The 12,314-nt window shown below is 36.8% G+C and overlaps 1 protein-coding gene across 3 annotated transcripts in view; it reads right to left on the bottom strand.

Moving 5' to 3' along the window:
- The window catches only part of PCSK5 (proprotein convertase subtilisin/kexin type 5), a 602,002-nt gene that overhangs the window by 299,364 nt on the left and 290,324 nt on the right, over positions 1–12,314 (bottom strand). The window lies entirely within an intron of this gene.

Raw genomic sequence — 12,314 nt, 5'->3', positions numbered from 1 at the left:
ACCAGGATTTGAACCAAGGTTCCTTGACTCCAAATCTACTTGCCAGATTGGAACTGATAATTGTATGGCACTATATTACTTGAGGTCCAGCCAAGTTAAGGTAAGAGATGAACACCAGCAGAACTTTTACCACTGTGGGATGATTTTGTCTAAGACATAATAAGTAATAAGGGCCACCCACTTACGTGGAGATGGATTTCAACCTACTTCAAAGAAACAAGAACCCACATCAAGAACACCATTAGTTACTGAAATAATTAAGCAGCTAGCATCACAGGTATAGAGATTAAAAAAAGTATGACATTTAGTAGAGATGTGCAGCCAAGCACCCTGTTGTCCTGTGTGGCTGGAACAAGATTAAAATGTAGTTGGGAAATACTGAACAAAATAAATAAATACACAATAAAATATAGATAATATTTTAGTTTAAGTCACCCCCAGGGATCCTTGTGTATGGATTAATGACCCTCATTTAATTGAGTTTGACAATGCTGCTTTGCACTCTAGGATCCCTCTATAACAGCACTATGCTCATCTGATGATAAGGGATTCTTTACAACAAATAGTTCAGTACAACACATTTTCTCTAGCCAGCACTTGAAGAACAGTGTCCTCTTTGTACTTCCTGATACTTCATTTAGGGTCCCTTTGTACCTCCTCAATCACTTTCCAATTTCTGCCACTTTCCCTTGCTTCATACAACCTAAACACCCTGTCCAGCAAATTCACCCTCCCTTTCCAACTATCCACTAAAAAAAAATCAGTACAACAAACCCAAACAATATAAAGCTTGCATGAGGAAAGGGCTGGAGTTGAATTTGGGTGCCAACACTTCATTCGTTATTTTACTTTGATCATTATAATTCTTTTCATTTTCTAATTCATGATCTAAAGGGTAGAGCTTCATTGTTTTTTAGTTGTATCTTTTCCGGACCAAGAATGTGATTTTTAAACTTTGTTCTAATAATAACAAAATTGCACTTAAGGAAAAGAATTTAGATATTCCATGAAATGATTACACTAGAATTTTACTTCAATATATAAATGCATTCATGGCCCTAAATATTTCATATACTCGAATATGGGAAAGTCTTAATGGAAAAATAATACACCTTAATATATATTTCATTAAAAACAGGAGGAGAAAAAAGATGAAAGAAGGAAAAGGAAGGCAAGAAGAAAGTGATAGGAGAAAGAGAAGGAAAAAGAAGAAAGAGGATGATGATGGATGGATTTATATGGCATCGATACAATCAGCTGTACAGCTGAAGGTTTGGACTTCTTTATTTCAACTAAGCCCCTTTATGCGATTAGTAACTAAATAATATCTAAACATTTGAACTGCTTCAAACTGGCTAATGCTTGAGTATCTTGGGGTCAGGTTTTCACCAGCTCAAGAGTGAATCTCAACTTCCTTTGACAAATAGCTTCTAATGCAATGCATTTTCTCCCTCAGTATTTCGTTGTAATCCTACCTCTCCCTGCAATGGCAAAAGAAATGAGCCTAGAAGAGGTAAAGACTAAGTTTAAAGTAAAAACTATAAACACAAGAAAGAAAGTAAAGAGACAAGGGAATCTATAAAAAAATGCCAGGTTCAATGGGAAAATGGAGATTTAAAAGAAAGGCAGTATAGATGGTGATTTAAGCTTTTCAAGAATACCAGTGTAGCACACTCTCTGGCATAATACTCTCCATACGTGAACATACATTGAGAGTTGGGCTTCCCAGATTCTAGAGCTAACCCCTCCTACTACTGTAGTTCACAAGCCCAAAAGAATGTGTTTTGCATTAACAGCTGGTAGAGGCAATTAGTTCTTAGCAAAGAAATCTCCCTTTCCCCTCTTTCCACCATAAACCACAACCCACTCTTGCACTAATACCAACAATGGCCATTGGAAGAATAATTACAAATAGCATACAATGGTAGTGAGGCACATGTGTAGTAAACACATATGGCCAAGGCAACAGTGGCAGTAAATCGTGGCCCTAATGTCCCTTTTCTCTTCATACGGTTTGCTCTTTTCTGCTACATAACTTGAGTACTAGGGCTAGCTCTCTTGAGTCCACAGCCAACTCTCTTCTGAACTACCAGTGGTCCTGCAGGTGTTAATGACCTAAAGTGTCTTTCTGTGTCCGTGTCTGAAGTATATGTCTCTGCTCCATCAACTGTACCTTAAATTCTCTTAAAAACTGTTAAAAATTCTTACAAACTGAAATCTAGGCTATCTTTCTCTGAGCAAGTTGGGAAGTAGAGAGAGATCCCCTCCTTCTACCCCTGCAGGATTCTGTTCCCTAAAGAGCTCCCAAGGCTGCAATACAAATAAACTCAAAAGCTAAGTGTCATAAAGGTCAGCCAGAGGCATGCTCATCCTCCATTAGCCATTGGCATTGCCTTTTTTGATTCACTCAGATGAGGGTATTCACATGGCATTAATGGATCAGGAGTAGACATCAATTTGTAATTAAACACGTTGTTAATACCTTATGAATGTATTCTGAGATTTCTGGGCTGTGAGGGAAGGCTTCTCAAAAATCAACTCCCCTTCACCAAAATAACAGAAAGAAATTTTGTTGTGTGAATTATTCAATAGCTAATCAATTTTCAGGCATTCCCATGCCCACATCACTTTCTTAAACAAATTAAATAACATCTGGTGAACTTTCCTTCAGAAATGTTTAAGTTCCTTCTAAAACTATGGTGGAAGATAATTATAGGGTATAAGAACAGATCGTGGAGTCAAGAAAATAAAGCTCTGGATTGTGATGGAAAAAGTCTGGCTTCCAGTGCCAGTAGATTAGTCTTGTCTTTGCACACTGGGATTTGGGCAATCTCTCAGAGCTTCAGTTTCTTCGTATGGAATATGAGGGGGTTTGACAAGATTTTCCAGGAAGAAAATAAAAGGGGGATGATGGAAAATGATAACAGGGAGCTAGAACAGGGGGATTAGAAAGAATTATATAGTATTTTATAATACATTACATAACCCATTTTATATAATTATAATATAATATAAACTCATATTGTGTAATATATTGTATAACCCATATGTGCTTTTAAAGAAACATGGAGCTTATCATAGTTTAATCAATTCTTATAAACAGCATCACTGTTTATCAAGAGTTTTGAGTAGGGGTGTGACAGGGTCAGATTTGGGTTTTAGCATCACTTTCTTGATCACTATGTGAGGAATGCCAAAAAGAAGGGAGATTTGATGACCCAGGAAAGAGAAGAAAAGCATATGTTGTCTTTGAATATAATTGTAGATTTAAGTCAGAGAATGCTTCAACAGTAAAACATACTTTATAATTCTGAAAAACAATACACTGTTAGGACTTCAGTCTTTTTAGCTTGATTGTCAAAGCCAGTTGGGGAAGTGGCATGAATTGCTATTTATAAGTAAACTTGTTTCTTGTCCCCATGAACTGATCTTTGCTGGGTCCTGAATGGGAAACACTTTTTAAAAATGGCTTGAGTTTCTTTATGTCCCTTATCTGAAATTACTGCACTCATGTCTTTATATTTACTGCACTAATTCCTTTATTTAAGAGCTCAGTTTCCCATAGGACCTTTTAGTTTGGAACCTCCAGAGTCACACTGTGGAAAACATATTGTTTTGAATTGTTAAATGGCCCATGTGATAATTATTTCATTTGTAATCACTGACTAGGTAGTCCCTTCCCACACAGCTGGAAAACGGCCAAGAGGAAAACAAAATACATTGTCAAACCAGACAAATCAATGAATTGGTGAGAGGCTAACCCCCCCCTCCACACATACACACATGCAAAAGCATTTTTCTCACCTCCTCCTCTGATCTAAAATGTTTGCTATGCCATTTATTTAATGATTTGTTATGACAAAAAAAAAAAAAGTGATCCATGGTAAATAAATAAATAATGTTAAGTTTATATTCTGGCTTTTTGTTCATCTGTTTTAAATCCTGCAGGGCCTGAGAGCTGTAGGGTCAAATAAATTCTTTATTCTTTTTCTCAACCCCTGAAAGACATTATTATTGTCAACAAGCATTTATTAAGGCCCTACTTTAGGCAAATCACGTGCTGATGCTTAGGATATGACTCCTGCCTTCATGGAGAGTACGATCTACTTTAATCTGTATGCACTGATCATGTCAAGCAGCTCAAGATAGAAGCTTAATGAGAAAGGGGGAGATGCTACATTATATCTCTAATGTTGTCTGAGTAGCTAAATCATTTTCTTCATCACAGTTATGATCCCAGGAGAGAAAGGACATCTCCACGTGAGATTTCTCCAAAGAAAGAGCTAATTAGTCTTCTTGGTCTTTAAGGAACTTGATTATAGGCTACTTAAGGCCAAGGATATATTTATTTTCATTTTTCTATCCCCCTCTGTCTAACAAGATACCTTTTTCAGAAGATAGCATGATTAAATGTTTGTTGAATTCAAGGAAATTGTGGCCACAGAAAAAGGAACTTGGACTGTAGTATCAAGGTATTTTTGTTTTGGGGGTATGTCACCAAATCTCATACACATTGCATTTCCCAGCACTTATCACAGTACCTGGCCCATGAACGCTAGATGTGTGCTTGTTGACTAAGATTTACTTAGCACAAGAAATCTAAGAGCCCTAAAAGAGAATTATAACTATGATGACACAGCGAAGTTTATTATTTTTAAAGACATTGGCATTTGCCCTTTCCACATAATTGATTACAGGGCAATAAATGTGATTTTTCTTTCAGTTATTCCATGGAAATTGTGTATTGTTTGCATTAGGGGAGTAAGGCCATTGCTACAGAATAACTATATCTGGGGGTAACCCCAGAAACACCATGACTGTGTGCAAGAACTTGGCTCTAAGGTGAATTTTCCCACTTTCAATGTTTTGAAGTTTTATGTGCCCTAAGAAAAAAGGATGACAGAACAGTATTTGAGGGTTAAATTTTGAAAGTAAAGACAAAATGCTTTGGCATGGGGGCTTAAATCTACCAGGGCCACTATATATAGACTCAAGGCTACAGTCATACATACTTATCCCAGAGACCACCTGGAACAACAGAATCTTGTTGTTCAGTACTTTTCAGTCATGTCTGACTCTTTTGACCCTATTTGGGGTTTTCTTGGCAAAGACACTGGAGTGGTTTGCCATTTCTTCCTCCAGCTCATTTTATAGATGAGAAAACTGAGGCAAACAGGGTGAAGTGACTTGTCCTGGGTCAAATAGCTAGTAGATATCTAGTGCCATATTTGAATTCATGAAAAAAGTCTTCCTGGCTCCAGGTCCAGCACTCTATCTACTGTACCACCTAGCTGCCTTAATGGAATCTTAGAATCTCTTAGTACTGGTGCAAGAAGGGCCATTAAAAAAAAAGTCTAACTCTCTCCACTTTTGGCAGTGAAGGAAATAGGGTCAGAGAGGGCTTTTCCAGGATCAGATAACTAGGAAGTGACAGGGTTGGGACTACAATCTGCGTGTCTACTGACACAAAGTTGAATGTTTTTCAATTGCTATAAGCTAAGAAGGAAATAATTTCCTGTAACTCCCCCTTCCACTCCCCTCAATTATTACTACATTCTGAAATCAGTGGTGGCTTTGTCACCAGTTGTAAGCATTCAGGGGCTCTTTGTGCACTGCTGTCTAATAGCATTGATGACTTGCAGCTGCCCGATGGGAGGAAAGAGCTCTCCTTTCTACTGACAGAAGTGAGGATGTCTATTTTTTTTGTCTGTATGATTTTACTTGCACGTGCAAACTAATTTTTAATATTTTTAAAATGGCAGGATAAGCACCTAAAAATCATTTCCCTTTGAGATCAATATTACTATTTCTATTCAGTGATAGGAGTTGGATAAAAATGCCATATCTTAGGTGGTTGCTGGCATTTTGACACCTGGCATCTCAGAATTGGAAGGTACTTTGGATATCAATTCATATCTGAGTAAGAATCTCCAACATGTTATAAGTTAAAGGAATTGGGGATGTTTAACCTAAAGCAGAAAAGGTAGTGGGGGAAGAGTATGATAATTGTGGAGGGTGTCTGAAAGGTTGTCATGTGGAAGAATGATGAGGAGATGCAGAAATGCGGATTTGGACTCACCATAAGGAAAAATATCTTCCTAATAATGTGAAACAACCAGAATTAATAGGTAATGGCGTCCCTATCCTTGGAGCTTTTCCTATACAGGTATGGATTGATATCTAAGGTTCTTTCCAATTCTGGATCCTATAATGTAGACTAAGATCGCCAGTTAAATCAGCATAAGAAAGTTAGAACAAATACATCCTTAAAGGACCAGGTGCTAAAATGGCAATAACCACCCAAGATACAGTTTTTTTTCCTCACATCATTAGAACTGAATAGAAAAATATATATCCATCACAATGCTGAGACATAACACACTTTACTTTGCCAGTACAGTGATAGCTGTGATATTTAGCTGAATGAGAAAAGGATGAATTCTCATCCTTGTAATCAAAATAGCATAGACACAGATGGCTGGAGCTGGAAGTGACCTTTGAGACCATTGAGCTCAATCCAAGAGATTTTGAGAAGCAGCATTACATAGCGGGGTGAAAAAAAATCACAATTGATTCAGAGTTTGAAGACCTGGTTTCAGATCCTGGCTATCCTACTTATTAAATCTATGACCTCTAATCTTTTCATGCCTCAGTTTCCATACTTGTCAGATAAGTGAGGTTGAAGATGACCTTCAAGGTCCCCTACATCTTTAAATCCAAAATCCTGTGATCCAGCTCTTCAGAGACAAAGAAACTGAGGCCTGGAGAAGTTAATTTGCTCAAGGTCTACCACCAAGATTCAATTATTTTTAAAAAGTAAGGGTTTGTAAGGACTTATAAAGATTTATAAGAAAACCATCAGAAAGCTAAATCACACCTATGGGAAACTTTATGAGGATCCTCACAAAAGAAAAGAATATCCTTCTTGCAAAAAGAATTCAAGGAGCAATGCTAGCCTTTCTGTCACATGTAGTCTAAGCTTGAAGTCATGACCCTTAGCCTCTATCATACTCTTGGGAGAGTACGCCCCTGGTCTGGGCAGTGTCTTGTATCAACTATTTTTACTATACTGGCTTAGTAAATATTTGGTTCCAAAAGCCAATACATACACACACACACACACACACACACACACGCACACATGCACACACACATAATTGGAAGGGGTATGGTGCAAAGGACATGAATATCTTATTCATTTATGCTGCAACCCTTTGCTTCAAACTGGAAGTTTTGTTAAGGAGCCTGCTCTGTTCTCACAAGCAGAAGATACCAGTTATACTTCACTCATCGAAAAGAAGGAAAATTTCCTAAGGGAGTTAATGTTACAGGCATATGAAGTTTGAAGTAGAGATTACAGGTGGAATATTCAGGGATATTACGTGGGGTAAAGTTGATCCTGATTTACAACACATTCCACTGGGAGTAAAGTGCTTGAATCTTAGGCCTCATCCTCATCTATTGCCACTTGGACTTCCACCCTTGGCTGTGACTTTAACTTGTAAATGGTGGACCTGTGGGAAATTCTTAAAAAGGTAGACAAAATAGGTCTACCAGTTATTGGCTCTCTTCTCTACTGGGTTTGTTGTTCAGTTGTTTTCAGTTGTGTCAGACTCTTTGTGACCACACTTGGGGTTTTCTTGGCCAAGATACTGGAGTGTTTTGCCATTTTCTTTTCTAGTTCATTTTACAGATGAAGAAACTGAGGCAAACAGGGTTAAGGTGACTTGTCCAGGGTCACATAGATAGCAAGTGTCTGAGGCTGGATTTGAACCCATGAAAAGGAGACTTCCTGATTCATGGCCTAACACTCTAACCACCGTGCCACCTAGCTGCTCTAATGGAGTTAGATCTCTAAATTGGCCTCAAACCTGGAAATTCAATGGGTTGGTTCAGCATATAGACACTGATGTCAATGATTTTTTTAAGTTCACCTTGAAACGTGTTCCAAATGTCAAGACAAAGAAAAGGAAACAAGAATCAGATTGTTTTCTAAAAATTCATTGCTTTCCCGTATATTGGTCAGCTCAATTATAATCTCTTCCTCTGTAAAGGAGTCATTTAAGAATGAATGTAAGGGATATCGCATCATTCTATCAGCAGCGATAGAATTGTCTTTGGTAGGATATCACAATAACTTCTCAAAGAATAATGTGTTCCTCAGATTCAAGGAAAGAAAACTTAATTATGATGGTACAAGTGTTAATGTGCTTATGATTGTAATATATATATAAAATACATACACACATATAATATAACAGCAAACAAACCCATTGAGGACTGTGCTGCTCTTCCTCTCTATCTAATTCCACCAAAGTGGGAACAAATCCCTTCTCCCCTTCCAATCTTATTTATGTTTAAAAAATGTAATTTTTTTTTATATTGGTAAATGATTTAAACTTAGCAAATTGAAAATGGCCGGCAGTTATGTTTGCAGGACTTATTTGCATATCAATAATATGCAGATATTTCAATGAGATTTTTAAAGGTGGAATAAATGTTCACTCTAATAAAAAAGTCACATGGTCTGAATTTTATAGGGTAGGTTTCAATTGTTCTCTTTGACCACATTCTTACTTTTAAAGTTCAAAAGTTTCATGTTTAAATGCCAGTGTTTGATAGTTATAGAGGAATATAACATTTGAGTTGCATAGAACCTTGTTAAGCGGTGTTCGATGCTTCATGACTCTGTGAACCATAGCAAGCCAATACTATCCATGGTGTTTTCTTGGCAAAGATACTGGAGTGGTCTGTCATCTCCTTCTCCAGTTGACCTAGATGCCTCTAATCTGCTTGTCTTTACAAATGGAGAAACTGAGTATAATCATAGAATCTTAGAGTTAGAATGTTTAAAAATTATCTTCATGGGTTTTTATCTGAGGCTCATGAATTTATTCTTTTAAAAAGCTGATAACCATATGTCAATATAACAGATTTCCTTTGTAATCATAGCTTATTTATGCATTTAAAAACATTATTCTGAGAAGGGGTTCCCAGATAGCCAAAGGGGTCCATGACACAAAAAATGATGGGAAGCACTGATCAATTATACTCTGAATTTATGGACTTATTTTACAGGTGAGGCCCAGAAAAGTAATTATATTACTACAAACTCCTTAAGGGTAAGAAGAGTAATTTTTTTTCCTTTTTCTTTTCCTTCTAAATCTCTAGTGTCTTTATTTCCTAGGCACTTAATAAAGGTTTCCTGAATTGTGCAAGGCATTTAGCTCAAGGTTATATAAAATATGAACTTTTTTTGGTCTTTGATTGTAGAGATTTCTTTTCAAAATGTAATTGCAAGTTGTACAGTTGAAGCTTGATTATTACTTTTAGAGAAAAATCAGTGACATTCCTTCATGCAAAGAACTATATCCTAGTTTCAGATTTCTCTCAATGACAAGGGCTTGAGATAGGGCATGATACTACATATTGAATATGTCACAATATCCAGGTATATCTTACTGTTAATTTCATTTTACCCCCAATTGAAGCCTTAGATTATATAAACCCATGTTCCATAGTAAGGTGCACATTTTCTCCTAAAATAAAAAATAGTAGTTAAATCACTCTGAGTGTGTGTGTGTATGTGTGTATGCGTATATACATTTTTGTGTTGGAGAGGGGTTGTGTTGGCACAGAGTATGAATCTGAATTTACTATTTCAGCAGCTCAGACTCATCATTACCCTCAAATTTCTTCCCACTTATCTGTCTTTTCTCTCATCCTGGGAGGGTGCTAAATGAGCCTTCCCTTTCTTCCCCAATGCGATTGTCATGATTTTTCGGGAAAATGACTGTTTATTGTTCAAGGCCAGCCATAATGTCCTTGACCTTCATTGTATCACTGAAGGAAATTAGAATAGCAGGTTTGATAAATTATTCTGCTCACATACTTAACTGTTGATAAGAGAAGGGGTTACCCTGTTATAGGTCAAATCTTGTGAGAGTTAACCCCAGAGACTGTCCAAAGTACTTATCATATACCAAGAATTTGCTATGCTGAATATAATTTGGAAAAAAGTAAGTTACCATCTAAGTCTCAGAAATCTCTTCCCTAGAGATGACTTTCACATATGACATCATTACAATAAAAAATACTAATGATTTGAGATATCTACTCACAAACAGAGCAGCCAAGGTGATAAATAAAATTTAACTATAGATCTTAATGCAAGAACTTAAGTTGGATTTCACAGGTTTTAGTATGCCACTCAGGACTGGAGTACCACAATGGATAGTTTATATCTTATTCAAATGAAATGGAAAAGAAAATAGGAAGATTAGTGAGATATCCTCTAGTTTGGATATCTAGGCACTAGAGGGGAGGTTAGAAGTTTAGAATAAATGAAAAAGAGAAAGGAACAATATTAATTATGCCTGGAATATGCTAAAGTTGACTTAGTCAGAAATGAATGATAATTTCAAGAAACAGATACCAAAGCTGATGGGGTAGGATGGTATTGAAGTGGCAGAGATCTCCAGCCATCCATGCAGGCATCTGCCCCAACTCTATCATTCTGCTATGAGTGGAGTAACTAATGAATCCTTGAGAACGTGCTTATATGTTGCATTCTTTGAAAGGTGGAAGCAATGACAAGGCAAACTACTATTTTGGGCATGAATATGAATAATAACTCACAGAGAAAGTAGAAATGACTAGAAACTCGTTCAGAAGAGACCACTCATTGCATCTTGGAGTTCTTTGTCCATGGACAAAAAGGACAGTGGTAAACACCATCTGATTCTGGGAGAAAGATTTCAAAAAATTCAGAAAAAAAGGATAAGAAGGATGCCATTCTGTAAGATTCTGTAAGGAAAGAGGTCTCAATCAGAATGGGATCCTCTAAAGAATAAAATTATGACAAAGAAAAACCAAAAATGACTCCAATGAGGAAGAAAATAGAAAACTAGTATCTAAAGATACCTAAGAGGCTATACCAGGATGAACTCATATTTTTAAAAAGATATATATAAGAAGAATACAAGGGCAGGTCACTGATGACAGTAACAAAGAATGTTAAGTACACCAGAGCCTAGAGCAAGCTAACAAACCAAAAAAGCCTTTTTTTAGCTCTGGAAGGGATGAGAAGGTCAATGAAGAGACAAGATGATTGACCAAGGGAGATAGAAAAATGATAATTAGAAACTGAGAGATATAATCTTACTGTCTTTCCACCCCTACCAGGAATGATCTGCAAGCTCTGATATACGGAATAAAACCAGATAACAGGGAACTGAGATCTAAGATATGGGAGGTGATAAGAGAAAAACTAGCCACACTTAAGAAGTTTAAGTTCCCAGGTCCAGACAAAGTATTTTCTATGGTAGAAAAGAAATTGCTAATATAATTGCTAAGCTACTGTCAGTGGTCCTTGAAAAATCTTGAAGAAAAATTAATTTAAAAAATTTTAAATCCTAAGAAAGGATGAGGTGCTGCATGGAGCTGGAAAGGATGGCTAACACATTGTAGGAGAGAAGTGGGAGCTAAAAAATATCAATAATCTAGGACTAATGTACTAAGACAAACGAAAGTAAGTTAAATGTGGCTAAGGATAGAGGCCAATGTTTGGGGTCAGAAAATATCAAATGCAGGAGTAATGGTGTCAGACTGTCTAGGCCAGTGATGTCAAACTCAAATGGAACCAAACATGCATAAGAATGTCTGGGACCCTCAGCTTGACTTAGAAAACCACATATTATCTCTGTTTTGTCACATTTTTACTTATTTTGTTAAACATTTCCCAATTGCATTTTAATCTGGTTTGGGTGACACTCAGGAGTGTTCCACGGCTCACATGTACAATGACATCTCCAGTCTAGACAGTATTTCATGTAACAAAGGCCAGGGAGTTTTAATGGATTGTAAGAATTCTGGTTTAAAAGCTAGAAAAACTAACAAAAAGTTAAGTATCCAGAATGAGGAAACTCATAACCTTTTGTTCGAGTGAAAATGACAATATTGTTTTTATTTTGGGTGCCATATTTCATGATGGGCATTGAGAAACCAAAGGAGGGCAAGTATGGTAGGAGACCTTGGAACATGAATGATTTGGTTAAAAGAATTTGGGATTGTTTACCTCAGAGAAAAGACTTGGAAGGACTGACTAATCTTTCAAGCATATGAAGGACTGTCATTTGAAAACAAGATCAGACTTCCTCAACTTGACCCAGAGGGAAAGATAAACGGAAGTGAATGGGAATTGAAAAGAGGCAGATTTCATGTGGCTGAAAGGGACATGCTTACAAGCAACTTAAACTGTCTAAAGCCAGAATGGGTTCCCTTGGGAAGGAATGAGTTCCACTGGAAATCCTTAA

Source organism: Notamacropus eugenii, chromosome 3, assembly GCF_028372415.1.
Source record: "Notamacropus eugenii isolate mMacEug1 chromosome 3, mMacEug1.pri_v2, whole genome shotgun sequence".
Classification (NCBI taxonomy): domain Eukaryota; kingdom Metazoa; phylum Chordata; class Mammalia; order Diprotodontia; family Macropodidae; genus Notamacropus; species Notamacropus eugenii.
This window is presented reverse-complemented; position numbering and strand designations above follow the sequence as displayed.